Genomic DNA, 12,085 nt, shown 5'->3' on the forward strand with positions numbered 1-12,085 from the left:
AGTGTGGTGATGAGATCTGTGAGAACAGTTTTGAATCTTTAGTGATCAGGAACATGTCTCTCCAGAACCTCATTTGGATGTTTTAGCATCTTCTGCTGCAAGGCCAGGTTGACTTCCAGCACCTGGCATCTCATGTACAAAGAGTGCATGGATTTAATTGTGAATCCTTGCATGGAATCAAATCATCTGATGATCCAGTCTTCATCCTGGACCAGCAGATCAGAGTGGTCCCTAAAGACTCACTCCGTACTGCATCCTGCCATCAGCAGGTTCCTCTACCAGAGCCAAGGCTGACGCTGGGATTTGCAGTATACATCTTTTTGTACCAACCTTTACTTTTTGGTTCAGACCATGTGGTTAATTGTGAAATTGTTGCATTTCGACTCCTGTGTAATTTATTTGGTGATGTGGGGACTGTCGTGTCCTTCACGTGTGATGGTGAACTTGTTGTTGAAGTCACTTTTCCTCATATGTTGGACTTCACTGCATCCCCAGTGAGTGTCGCCATTGGACAAAACCTCAGAAATGTGCGTGCACCAGAATTAATGTGTGGGTGAAGGACTACAACTTGATCGTGATCATGCAGATTTGAACAATTCCAGGTACATATCAAAGTTTTCTGTTGCAGCTAAAGTTAGTCTGGTTGGTGAACTCGTGAGGATGGATAAAACTAAACTGAACGTTCATTATGACCCTGATGTGAGTTGAACACATAACCTTCTGATCTGGAGTCAGACGCGCTACCATTGCGCCACAGAGCCTTTGCTGACATTTCTGTGGTTGTTTAATGAACACAAATCTAATCATAGAGGGCAAAAATTATATTGAGTCAGACCGCCAGTTGTGCAAGTTCTCCCACTTAACAGGATAGGAGAGGCCTGTCATTTACATCACAGATATATTTCAACTATGAGAAACAAAATGAAAAAAACAAAAATAATCAGAAAATCACATTGGCTGATTTTTAAAGAATGTATTTGCAAATTATAGTTTTTTTTTTTTTTAGTTTTTTTATTTTGGATCCCCATTAGCGGACGCAAAACGCCAACTAGTCTTCCTGGGGTCCATGAAAATTAAAATACATTCATATAAAAGCACAATTATACCTATATATACTTCCTATAGTACTTTACATTTTAAATGTAAGAATACATAACTAAATACATAAGTAATTACAATTACATCACTCCATTAACCCCCCCCCCCCCCCCCCACATCCCACCCACATCATTACACCAGCTACATCACTGTAGTGGTAATCATCACCACCTGCAACTACATTGACACAATAAATCACGAAATGTATATCACAAAATGTATATTAAACATATATATTAACCATTGTTTGTGTCTAAGTTGAAAATAAGTATTTGATCAATAACTAAAGTTAATCTCAATAATTTGTTAAACACCCTTTGTTGGCAATAACAGAGGTCAGATGTTTTCTGTAAGTCTTCACAAGGTTTTCTACGCTGTTGCTGGTATTTTGGTCCGTTCCTCCATGATCTCCTCTAGAGCAGTGATTGGTCCGTTCCTCCATGATCTCCTCTAGAACAGTGATTGGTCCGTTCCTCCATGATCTCCTCTAGAGCAGTGATTGGTCCGTTCCTCCATGATCTCCTCTAGAACAGTGATTGGTCCGTTCCTCCATGATCTCCTCTAGAGCAGTGATTGGTCCGTTCCTCCATGATCTCCTCTAGAGCAGTGATTGGTCCATTCCTCCAAGATCTCCTCTAGAGCAGTGATTGGTCCGTTCCTCCATGATCTCCTCTAGAGCAGTGATTGGTCCGTTCCTCCATGATCTCCTCTAGAGCAGTGATTGGTCCGTTCCTCCATGATCTCCTCTAGAGCAGTGATTGGTCCGTTCCTCCATGATCTCCTCTAAAGCAGTGATTGGTCCGTTCCTCCATGATCTCCTCTAGAGCAGTGATTGGTCCGTTCCTCCATGATCTCCTCTAGAGCAGTGATTGGTCCGTTCCTCCATGCAGATCTCCTCTAGAGCAGTGATTGGTCCGTTCCTCCATGATCTCCTCTAGAGCAGTGATTGGTCCGTTCCTCCATGATCTCCTCTAGAGCAGTGATTGGTCCGTTCCTCCATGATCTCCTCTAGAGCAGTGATGTTTTGGGGCTGTCGCTGGGAAACACAGAGTTTCAACTCCCTCCAAAGGTTTTCTATGGGGTTGAGATCTGGAGACTGGCTAGGCCACTCCAGGACCTGGAAATGTTTCTTATGAAGCCACTCCTTCGTTGCCGTGGCGATGTGTTTGGATCATTGTCCTGCTGAAAGACCCAGCCATGTTTCCTTTTCAATGCCCTGCTGATGGAAGGAGGTTTTCACTCTAAATCTCACCATACATGGCTCCATTCATTCTTTCCCTACAAGGATCAGTCGTCCTGGTTCCTTTGCAGAAAAACATCCCTGAATCATGATGTTTCCACCCCCGTGCTTCACAGTAGGTATGGTGTCCTTTGGAAGCAACTCGGCTTTCTTTGTGTGTGTTTCTACCAAAAGGTTCTATTGTGGTTTCATCTGACCATATAACATTCTCCCAATCCTCTTGTGCATCATCCAAATGCTCTCTAGCAAACTTCAGACCTGGACATGTCCTGTCTTCAGCAGGGGAACGTCTGGCCCTGCAGGATCTGAGTCCCTGATCGTAGTGAGTTACTGATGGTTCCTTTGTTACTCTGGTCTCAGCTCTCTGCAGGTCCTTCACTAGTTCCCCGTGTGGTTCTGGGATCTTTACTCACCATTCTTGTGATCATTTTTACCCCATGAGGTGAGATCTTGCATGGAGCCCCAGATGGAGGGAGATTATCAGTAGTGTCAGTCTTGGGCATTGCTCCCTCTACCAACCCCGGGAGGCTGCACTGAGCTCAGGTCTCCTCCTTAACCTGAGGATGATAATTCTTTATCACTGACACATACAGGACTGTCTCGGAAAATTAGAATATTGAGATAAAGTTCTTTATTTTCTGTAATGCAATTAAAAAAACAAAAATGTCATACATTCTGGATTCTTTACAAATCAACTGAAATATTGCAAGCCTTTTATTATTTAAATATTGCTGATTATGGCTTACAGTTTAAGATTAAGATTCCCAGAATATTCTAATTTTGTGTGTGTGTGTGTGTGTGTGTGTGTGTGTGTGTGTGTGTGTGTGTGTGTGTGTGTGTGTGTGTGTGTGTGTGTGTATGTATGTATGTGTGTGTGTGTGTGTGTGTGTGTGTGTGTGTGTGTGTGTGTGTGTGTGTCAGTATGTGTGTGTGTGTGTGTGTGTGTGTGTGTGTGTGTGTGTGTGTGTGTGTGTGTGTGTGTGTGTGTGTGTGTGTGTGTATGTATGTGTGTGTGTGTGTGTGTATGTGTGTGTGTGTGTGTGTGTGTGTCAGTATGTGTGTGTGTGTGTGTGTGTGTGTGTGTGTGTGTGTATGTGTGTATGTGTGTGTGTGTGTGTGTGTCAGTATGTGTGTGTGTGTGTGTGTGTGTGTGTGTGTGTGTCAGTATGTGTATGTGTGTGTGTGTGTGTGTGTGTGTGTGTGTGTGTGTGTGTGTGTGTGTGTGTGTGTGTGTGTGTGTGTGTGTGTGTGTGTGTGTGTGTCAGTATGTGTGTGTGTGTGTGTGTGTGTGTGTGTGTGTGTGTGTGTGTCAGTATGTGTATGTGTGTGTGTGTGTGTGTGTGTGTGTGTGTGTGTGTGTGTGTGTGTGTGTGTGTGTGTGTGTGTGTGTGTGTGTGTGTGTGTGTGTGTGTGTGTGTGTGTGTGTGTGAGATAACGTCACGTGGATCTACCATACATGTGATGGGCTGAGACAAAGGAAAAGATGGCTGACCAAGTCACGTGGTGACTGGGTCGTGCTGTTTAACTACGGGGAATGTTTCTCTACCCCGGTCTCTCTATCCTCCCATGCAGCAGGACCTCTGCCACCTGGTCAAAAACAATCATCTAAAAGTGTCTGTAATGTGAGCTTTCATCAGTGTTTCAGAGTAAACCTGGACACCCAGACAGTTGGAGGACAACATGTGATTTGTATTTTCTAGTTTTACACAATTATAGATGCTCACGAATTGGCTATTTCAGAAGTGTCAATTTTTTAGGAGTTGGTGCAGTTGGAAGCCAACTACCTGGTGATGATGTCACCTACTCTAATCCACTTGGCTTAATGAGAGCATTTAGCAGGAAAACCACAACTGCCTATTGTGTGTGGAATAGTCATTTTTATCTTATTGACCATTGTTCATATGTATGTCATGCACATCCAAAACAGGTTCACTCCCCGTCGGGGAATCTAACCCCGGTCTCCTGTGTAACAGGCAGAGATTCTGTCCACTGCTAACGATGACATGTTCAATGTTCTGTCATTCTAATCTCTTCTAATCTTTGTTATAACCGGAGAGGGTAGCTAAACCAAAGTGTCCTCTAAAGAGTGAATGTGAGTTAGGACACCAGGGGCCTTATGTACTAAGAGTGCGGCGCACAAAAAACGTGCGTACGCCACTTTCAACGCTCACGGTCGGATGTACAAAGAATGGCGTGAACGTAGAAAGTTGCGGTCTTTCACGCACACACCAAGGCTGGTTTACGCACTTTTCTGAGGTTTTGTCCGTTGGCGACACTCACTGGTGATGCAGTGAAGTGCAGAATATGAGGAAACGTAACGTCAGCAATAAATTCAGGACCACGTGAAGGACACGACAGTCCAGACATCATCAGATAAATTACACAAGAGTGGAGCTGCAACAATCTCACAATCAACCACATGATCTGAACAAACAACTAAAGGAGCTCAACGATGGAACCAGCAAATCCTGATGGAGCTTTGGCTCCGTTAGAGGAACCTGCTGATGCAGGATCAGGAGCGAGTCCTGGCACCACACCGATCTGCTGGTCCAGGACTAAGACTGGACCATCAGCTGGTTTAGTCTGGATCTGCTGGTCCAGGACTAAGACTGGACCATCAGCTGGTTCAGGTACCAAGAGGATCCTCCTGGATCTCTGCTCTGAACTGGACCAGCTGCTCTGGTTCAGACCAACATGATGCTTCAGCTGGAGCTGCAGGTCGGACATCTGCCTGTCGTCATGACGACCGTATGGGAGGACTACTGGAGATAAAAGCCAGACCCTAAATATCCCATAACTGTGTCTGGACAGAAATACATTAAAATTAATTTTGAAGCATAAACCGGTGTTGTGCCAAAAAATGATTGCCTGCCAGAATCTGATATCTTCTCATTTGTGGCCGAGGGAGCGCGCACAGCAGCCCGTTGAGCGAGAGCGCTAAACCGTCAGATTTCAGATTATGAAGCTCAAAAATGAGATCAAGTCATATTTAGGCAGAAACAACTTTTCATTAACTGTATTTGGTCTTCAATCAATTTTTGGCAGGTAAAAAGACCCATTTTCAGGGGAGAAATCAGATTCTGGCAGGCAATCACTCTTTGGCACGACAGGGATCTAGACCTGTCTCTCCTCCTGCGGATGCAACACTCCGAGTTACAGCAATTTTGCTCTTTATTTCCCACGTTTGCACTTCGATAATCCCGTCGGCACAAATTGTCTTTATTTCTGCAGCAGAGGAATCAGATCGTAATGCTTCATGTTTTAAATATAAATGTATTTTGTTCACATTGTTATACTGGTGATCGCGGACATCCATAATGTGTAAAACTCAATAAACGTGTACATTGGTCTTAATCCGTTAGTATATAATATGCATGACAATAAAGCAGAACGAGGAGCCGTTTTTCATCCACCAAAAATTCTGGTGTCGGTTCTTAAAATACAAACAAGAAAAGCAGAGTGTAATGATGCACTAACGCTGCCCATAAACATTAACAAACCCGTACGATCATAATAAAACCACAACTCTTCACGGAACGCAACGCAAAGCAAAGAACACCATAATGTGTCAAACTGAATCCAGAAGGGCCGGTGTCCTGCATGTTTTAGATGTTTCACTGCTTTAACACACCTGATTCTAATTAATCATCGTCACCAACTTGTCATCAAAGTCTGGATAGTTCTGTTGATGACACAGTCACTTGTATCATGGTGCAATGAAGCAGGGAAACATCTGAAACCTGCAGGGACACCGGCCCTCGAGGACTGGAGTCCGACACCCAGCTCAGAGCCGATGTTTTTTTTTTTAATTTGTTTTACCTGTTTTTGCACATTTCTTGTTAGGATGAGCGGTTTTTAATGGATAATTATCTTCATATCATATTCAAACATATATTTGAGGGAGGAGACAAGGCGGAGTGTTGTGCTCCCGCATGTGCGCTCAAATCCACGCTGATTGGGATGTACAGAGAAACCTGCGTGGATTTGGGCGTACGCACAGCTTTGTACATATGAATTTTTGCGTTCTTGTTAATTCCACGCACGGATTCAAGTTGAAATCCACACACTCTTAGTACATGAGGCCCCTGCTCTAACTATCTGAAGGCTCTATAACCACAGAGGGACTCGAACCCTCAATCTTCTGATCCGAAGTCAGACGCCTTGTCCATTAGGCCATGTGGTCCACGACTTGCTCCTCTTTCTCATAAAAAAAACAGTTAATCCTGGACTTCCGGTTGAGGGCGCATGGAGTGAAGACGTGTTAATCTCTAGCTCCCGCTTTAATTACCTTTATATACACCCCACCTGTATTTATTGAACTGGAAACCACTGGTATTTTTCTTTATTACTACCTCGATATACACTGACACGATTTAGGACCGAAAATGCCTCCCAAACCCGCTAAATCGCAAGAGAAGTCGGAGCCTGACGCGGCTGCCGTTGGCAAAGCCGAACTGATCGCCATATTGTCGGACCACAGATCAGCCTTGCTGGCTGAGCTCAAAACGTCATTTAAAGAGCTGAGTGAGAAACTGGACGGACTCCAGGAAACTGTCAACTGCCACGACACCAGACTGACATCTCTGGAGGATAATGCTGAGTCCCTTCACCAGTGGTTGGAGACGGTGGAGACTCTTTGCGACACATTGCAGTCCGATAACCAGAAGCTAAAGGCTAAGCTAACGGACCTGGAGGGGAGGAGCAGGCGGAGTAACGCGCGGCTCGTCGGCTTACCTGAAGGGATTGAACGCCCGCAACCCACCAACTTTTTCTCCCGGTTGCTGAAGGAAGTTCTTGGTGAAGATGTTTTCCCCTCTGCACCGGAGCTGGACCGGGCTCACCGCAGCCTGGCTCCCAAGCCGGGTCGCGGGGACAGACCCCGGCCCGTCCTGATATGTTTTCACCGCTTCCAGAATAAAGAGCTGCTGATCCGGGAGGCCAGGAAGAGAGGCACGCTGCAATACCAGGGACACGCTTTCCGAGTCTACGAGGACTACTCTGCAGAGGTGGTGACCCAGCGGAGGGCTTACACGGCGGCGATGGCGGCTTTATACAAGATGGGACTGAAACCCGCTCTCCTGTACCCAGCCAGGCTCCGCATAACGCAGACGGACGGCACCCGCGTTTGGCTTGGATCAGTGGCCGAGGCAGATAAGTTCATCCAGGCGTTTAAAGACTCCTCATAACGGTGTAATCTACAGTGATTTTGTAAGCCACGGACTTTTTTATTTTATTTATTTATTTATTTATTTTTTTAATTTAGGTTTTTCATTGCACAGGTAAAATTTTTACAACCGTGATTTTTTTTTTTACTACAGGTGAGGTTTCTGTGCATTTATAATATAACGCAGTCAGTTTACAAACGATTGTTGTTGGTTTCTTTTTTTTTTTTTTTTTTTGAGGGGGGGGGGGGGGTTGCTTTCCATGTCTTTTCATTTATACATTTGTAGATGAGTAAGTTTTACTAGTTTTTTTCTCTTTTATAGCTTGTATTCTTATATTTGTTCAGGTCAGTTTGATACCCAGAGCATTTGCACTACCTCATTTCATTTACATATGTATGAGGGTTCTTTTTCTTCTTTTTTCTTTTTATTTATATTTTATTTTTTATTTTCTTTTATTTTTATTTTTTATTTCCCATTTTATCTATATTTTTGAAAATGAGCGAGCTCCACTGGTTTACTACCCTGTTCTATGGGTCTTTATATTGAGGCCGTTTTATTTACACTCCCTTTATCTGGTTTACAAGTAACAGGCTGGGCTAAGCTTGGAAGGTTTTTAAAGCACCATAGTTATTTCAACTTTTAATGCTGGGGATATTATGCAGTTCCAATTGCTTTACTTATGTTTGGAATATGCACAAAGGGAATTATGTATTTTTTTTTTTTTTTTTTTTTTAGTATTATTCTTTTTTATTTATATAGTATTATTATTATATTTTTTTTTTTTTTTTTTTTTTATATTCTATTTACACTCATCTACCTTTCACCACGTTCAGCTCTCCCCTCTGTATCAGGTGGGGAACTTAACGTATTAATCAAAAGGCGGAATAGAGAGCTTTTTTTATTGTATTTTATTTTTTTATTTTTCATTAGACAAGATAGGTAATCTGGAAGTCTGGAAGTTAGTTAGGGAAGGTGTGTTGTTTGTTCTAACAGCTGAAGTCACCTTAGGGTTGGGGGGAGGTTGTTTTTATTTTACTGTCACTCAGGGTATAATGGCTGTTCATTCTTACCACTTAAGTATCTGGTTTAAACTTTATCGGCGCTGTATCACTTGCCTGATGTATAAATGCCTATTCATAATATATTTCACGCAGAAGCAGCATGACCGGAGACATTAACTTTGTCAGCTGGAATGTCAAGGGCCTGAATCATCCGGTAAAGAGGAAAAAAGCACTAGTACATCTTAAGCATATGAGGACGGGAATTGCTTTTCTGCAGGAGACTCACCTTCGATGGTCGGACCACTCCCGTTTAAAATGTGGGTGGGTGGGGCAGCTCTTCCACTCCACTTTTCAGGCTAAGGCGAGAGGCGTTGCCATATTGGTGAATAAGGACATATCTTTTACCCCCTCTGATACCATTGTAGATTCAAACGGTCGTTACATTATAGTTACAGGCAAACTCTATAACACCAAGGTCATACTGGCTAATATATATGCTCCGAATTTTGATGACGCTCAGTTTTTCGAGCGTCTCATCAAATCACTCCCGGATCTAAATTCTCACCTGCTCATTATGGGAGGGGACTTTAATTTTTGTTTAGATCCTGGGATGGATAGATCATCAACTAGACGTGGTTATCCAGCATTCAAATCAGTTTCCCGGATGCAATCTTTTCTCTCAGAATTTGGTATGTCTGATATATGGCGTTTTCTGCATCCTAAAAGCAGGGAGTACTCCTTTTTCTCCCATGTACACCACACTTATAGTAGAATTGATTATTTTTTCACTGACAATAAACTAACCCCATACATACGTTCTTGTGAATATCAAACTATAATAATATCTGACCATGCTCCCCTTTTGTTGAAACTGAACTTGCCTGAATCCAGAACAACTAGAAGAAACTGGAGGTTCAACTCTTTACTATTAGCAGATGAGAATTTTGTAAATTTTTTATCGGAACAAATTTCTCTATTTTTAGAAATTAACATGACCTCGGATGTTTCTGTTTCCACTGTTTGGGAAGCCCTTAAGGCGTATTTAAGAGGGCAAATAATATCTTTCATGGCCAATAAGAGAAAGAACAAAACTATTAAAACTTGACGAACAAATAGCTGAAATTGATAGGAGATATGCACATCTCCCAACTCCTGACCTATATAAAGAGCGCCTGAAACTTAAGGCAGAATATGACCTTGTTTCGTCATCCATTATAGAAAATCTACTGCTCAGGAGCAGAAGTGCTACATATGAGCATGGTGAGAAGGCGGGGGAAATTTTAGCCAGACAATTGAAGGGGGCAAGAGCTAAACAAATTATCAATGGGGTGCTTTCTCAGGACGGGGTGGTCACGGTAGACCAACAGGACATAAACAACATTTTTAAAAACTATTACAGTAAGCTGTACACCTCCAGCAGCCCCTCCGATCCCAACGCCATGCAGAACTTTTTTAAGGATCTAAACACCCCATCATTGTCTCAAGATCAGGTCTCAGATTTAGATAAACCGTTAACACAACAAGAAATAGTGGACGCCATTAAGTCCCTACAAACCAAAAAATCACCAGGTCCGGATGGCCTGCCGTGTGAATTTTATGTGAAATTCTCCACACAGTTAGCTCCCATTCTGACGGCCATGTATTCGGAATCATTGGAATCAGGATCCCTCCCACCCACCCTGAACCAGGCATGTATAACATTACTGGCAAAGAAAAATAAAGATCCCTTGGACTGCGGATCCTATAGACCCGTTTCATTGTTAAACACAGATTACAAAATATTAGCCAAAGCACTGGCTCATCGGTTGGAGAACCCTTTACCCAGTGTGATATCTCCAGACCAGACAGGTTTTGTCAAGCATAGACGCTCCTTTTTTAATATTCGACGCCTGTTTAACATAATGTACACTCAGTGCTTAATTTGTCCATGAAGAGGTCCCGGAACATCGAGGGGGTACCGGTGGGGGGGGGGGGGGGGGGTTCCGGGGGGGGGGACCGCCCTAGAATAACAATAATAGGGTGTCTGCTGCCTTAACTTACCTTGGAAACATAGCTCCGGAGCTTCTCTACCGGCTAAACTAATATTAATAACTAAATAATTAATAACTAATATTCTCCGCTCCTCTGTTTGTGTGTGAGCACACAGCATGCACAGCCTTCACCGCTGATTGGCTGTTTCCCGTGCCTGTCTCTGTGTGTAACCAATCAGATGGAGCTGTGGGCGGGACATTGCTGGACACAGTGCTGCTGCATCAACTCCAAAATAACGCAGTTTTAAATTGTACAAACACAATATTGGTATCGTTGGAAAGGGAAAAATGTCCTCTTAATTTTGGGGGGGCTGAGATCAAATTTGGGGGGGCTTCAACCCGTTTTTTTTATTTGTAGTGAGAACATAATCCACAGCAACCGACACAAATCCATTCATGTGTCTGTGTCCGCGGCGCGAGGACTACATTGATTGTGCAGCAGCTCCCTCATCGCCCCTTGTTGCTTTTCTGATTCGTTTTGAAGAATCATGCAACTCTTCCTTCTTTTTGAAAAAAGACAGTAAATTCAGCTGTCTTTTTGACATGTTTGCGTTGCTCGCTGCTGGCTCCCCAGATCCAGCAAATTTCCAAAGTTTTTTTGGTCAGGGGCGTGGTTTGCTGGCCCATCTTTTCATTGCATCACCAAATCTCCGACTCTTTCAAATGACGTTAAATCTTTATAAACAACATGAAATGCTTGGGATTTGTTCTGTAAATGAATTTATGCATATTATTATTTTTTATACATTAAAAAAAAACTTTTTTATATTATTATTGTTTTATATATACGAGAGGTGCCGGATCTGTCTGGCCTGGCCTTCGGCAGGAGGGTCCCTCCTTATGAGCCTGGTCCTGCTCAAGGTTTCTTCCCTCCTAAAGGGGAGTTTTTCCTTGCCACTGTTTGGCTTAAGGCTTTTCTCCCACTAAGGGAGTTTTTACCTGCCATTGTTTATATAATAATTGCTCGGGGGTTTATGTTTATGTTTATGTTTATGTTCATGTTCTGGATCTTTGGAAAGCGTCTAGAGACAACATCTGTTGTATTAGACGCTATATAAATAAAATTGAATTGAATTGAATTGAATCTGCCCAAATAAGTCCCGGAACGCAGGGAGGCCAAAATCGAGAGGTGCCGGATCTTGTTCCGGCAGGATCCGGCACAAATTAACCCCTGTGTACACTCCTTGCCAAGCTGCCTCAAAATGCCTTCTTTCCATGGATGCTGAGAAGGCATTTGATAGAGTACAATGGGACTACCTCTTTGTTTTTCTTTTTTAAATATTTTTATCCCGGTTTTTTTTCCCATTTTTTTACCACCCCGTGCTCCTACCTACTGACAGTCCTGGGCATTGCCATCCTCTACCAACCCCGGGAGGGCCCTGCACTGAGATCAGGTCTCCTCCTTAACCTGAGGAGTGAGCAGGCCGCATCTTTTCACCAGACAGGGTGGGGCTTCTCCGGCCGAACGTAGCGCGTGGAAGGATCACGTTATTCCGGCCGGATCCTCCCCACCCCATCTGGCGCCCCGGCTGGCCAGAGGGGGCATGTATA

General features: G+C 43.4%; 2 non-coding genes across 2 annotated transcripts; both read right to left on the reverse strand.

Annotated features, from left to right (window-relative positions):
* Window positions 1–689: 689 nt before the first annotated feature.
* Window positions 690–761, reverse strand: trnaw-cca (transfer RNA tryptophan (anticodon CCA)). Its single transcript has one exon. It is a non-coding gene; the product is annotated as a tRNA-Trp (tRNA).
* A 5,687-nt stretch (window positions 762–6,448) lies between these two features.
* trnar-ucg (transfer RNA arginine (anticodon UCG)) lies at window positions 6,449–6,521 on the reverse strand. The gene has a single exon. It is a non-coding gene; the product is annotated as a tRNA-Arg (tRNA).
* Between the last annotated feature and the right edge of the window lie 5,564 nt (window positions 6,522–12,085).

This window comes from Cololabis saira, chromosome 13 (genome assembly GCF_033807715.1).
Source record: "Cololabis saira isolate AMF1-May2022 chromosome 13, fColSai1.1, whole genome shotgun sequence".
Classification (NCBI taxonomy): domain Eukaryota; kingdom Metazoa; phylum Chordata; class Actinopteri; order Beloniformes; family Belonidae; genus Cololabis; species Cololabis saira.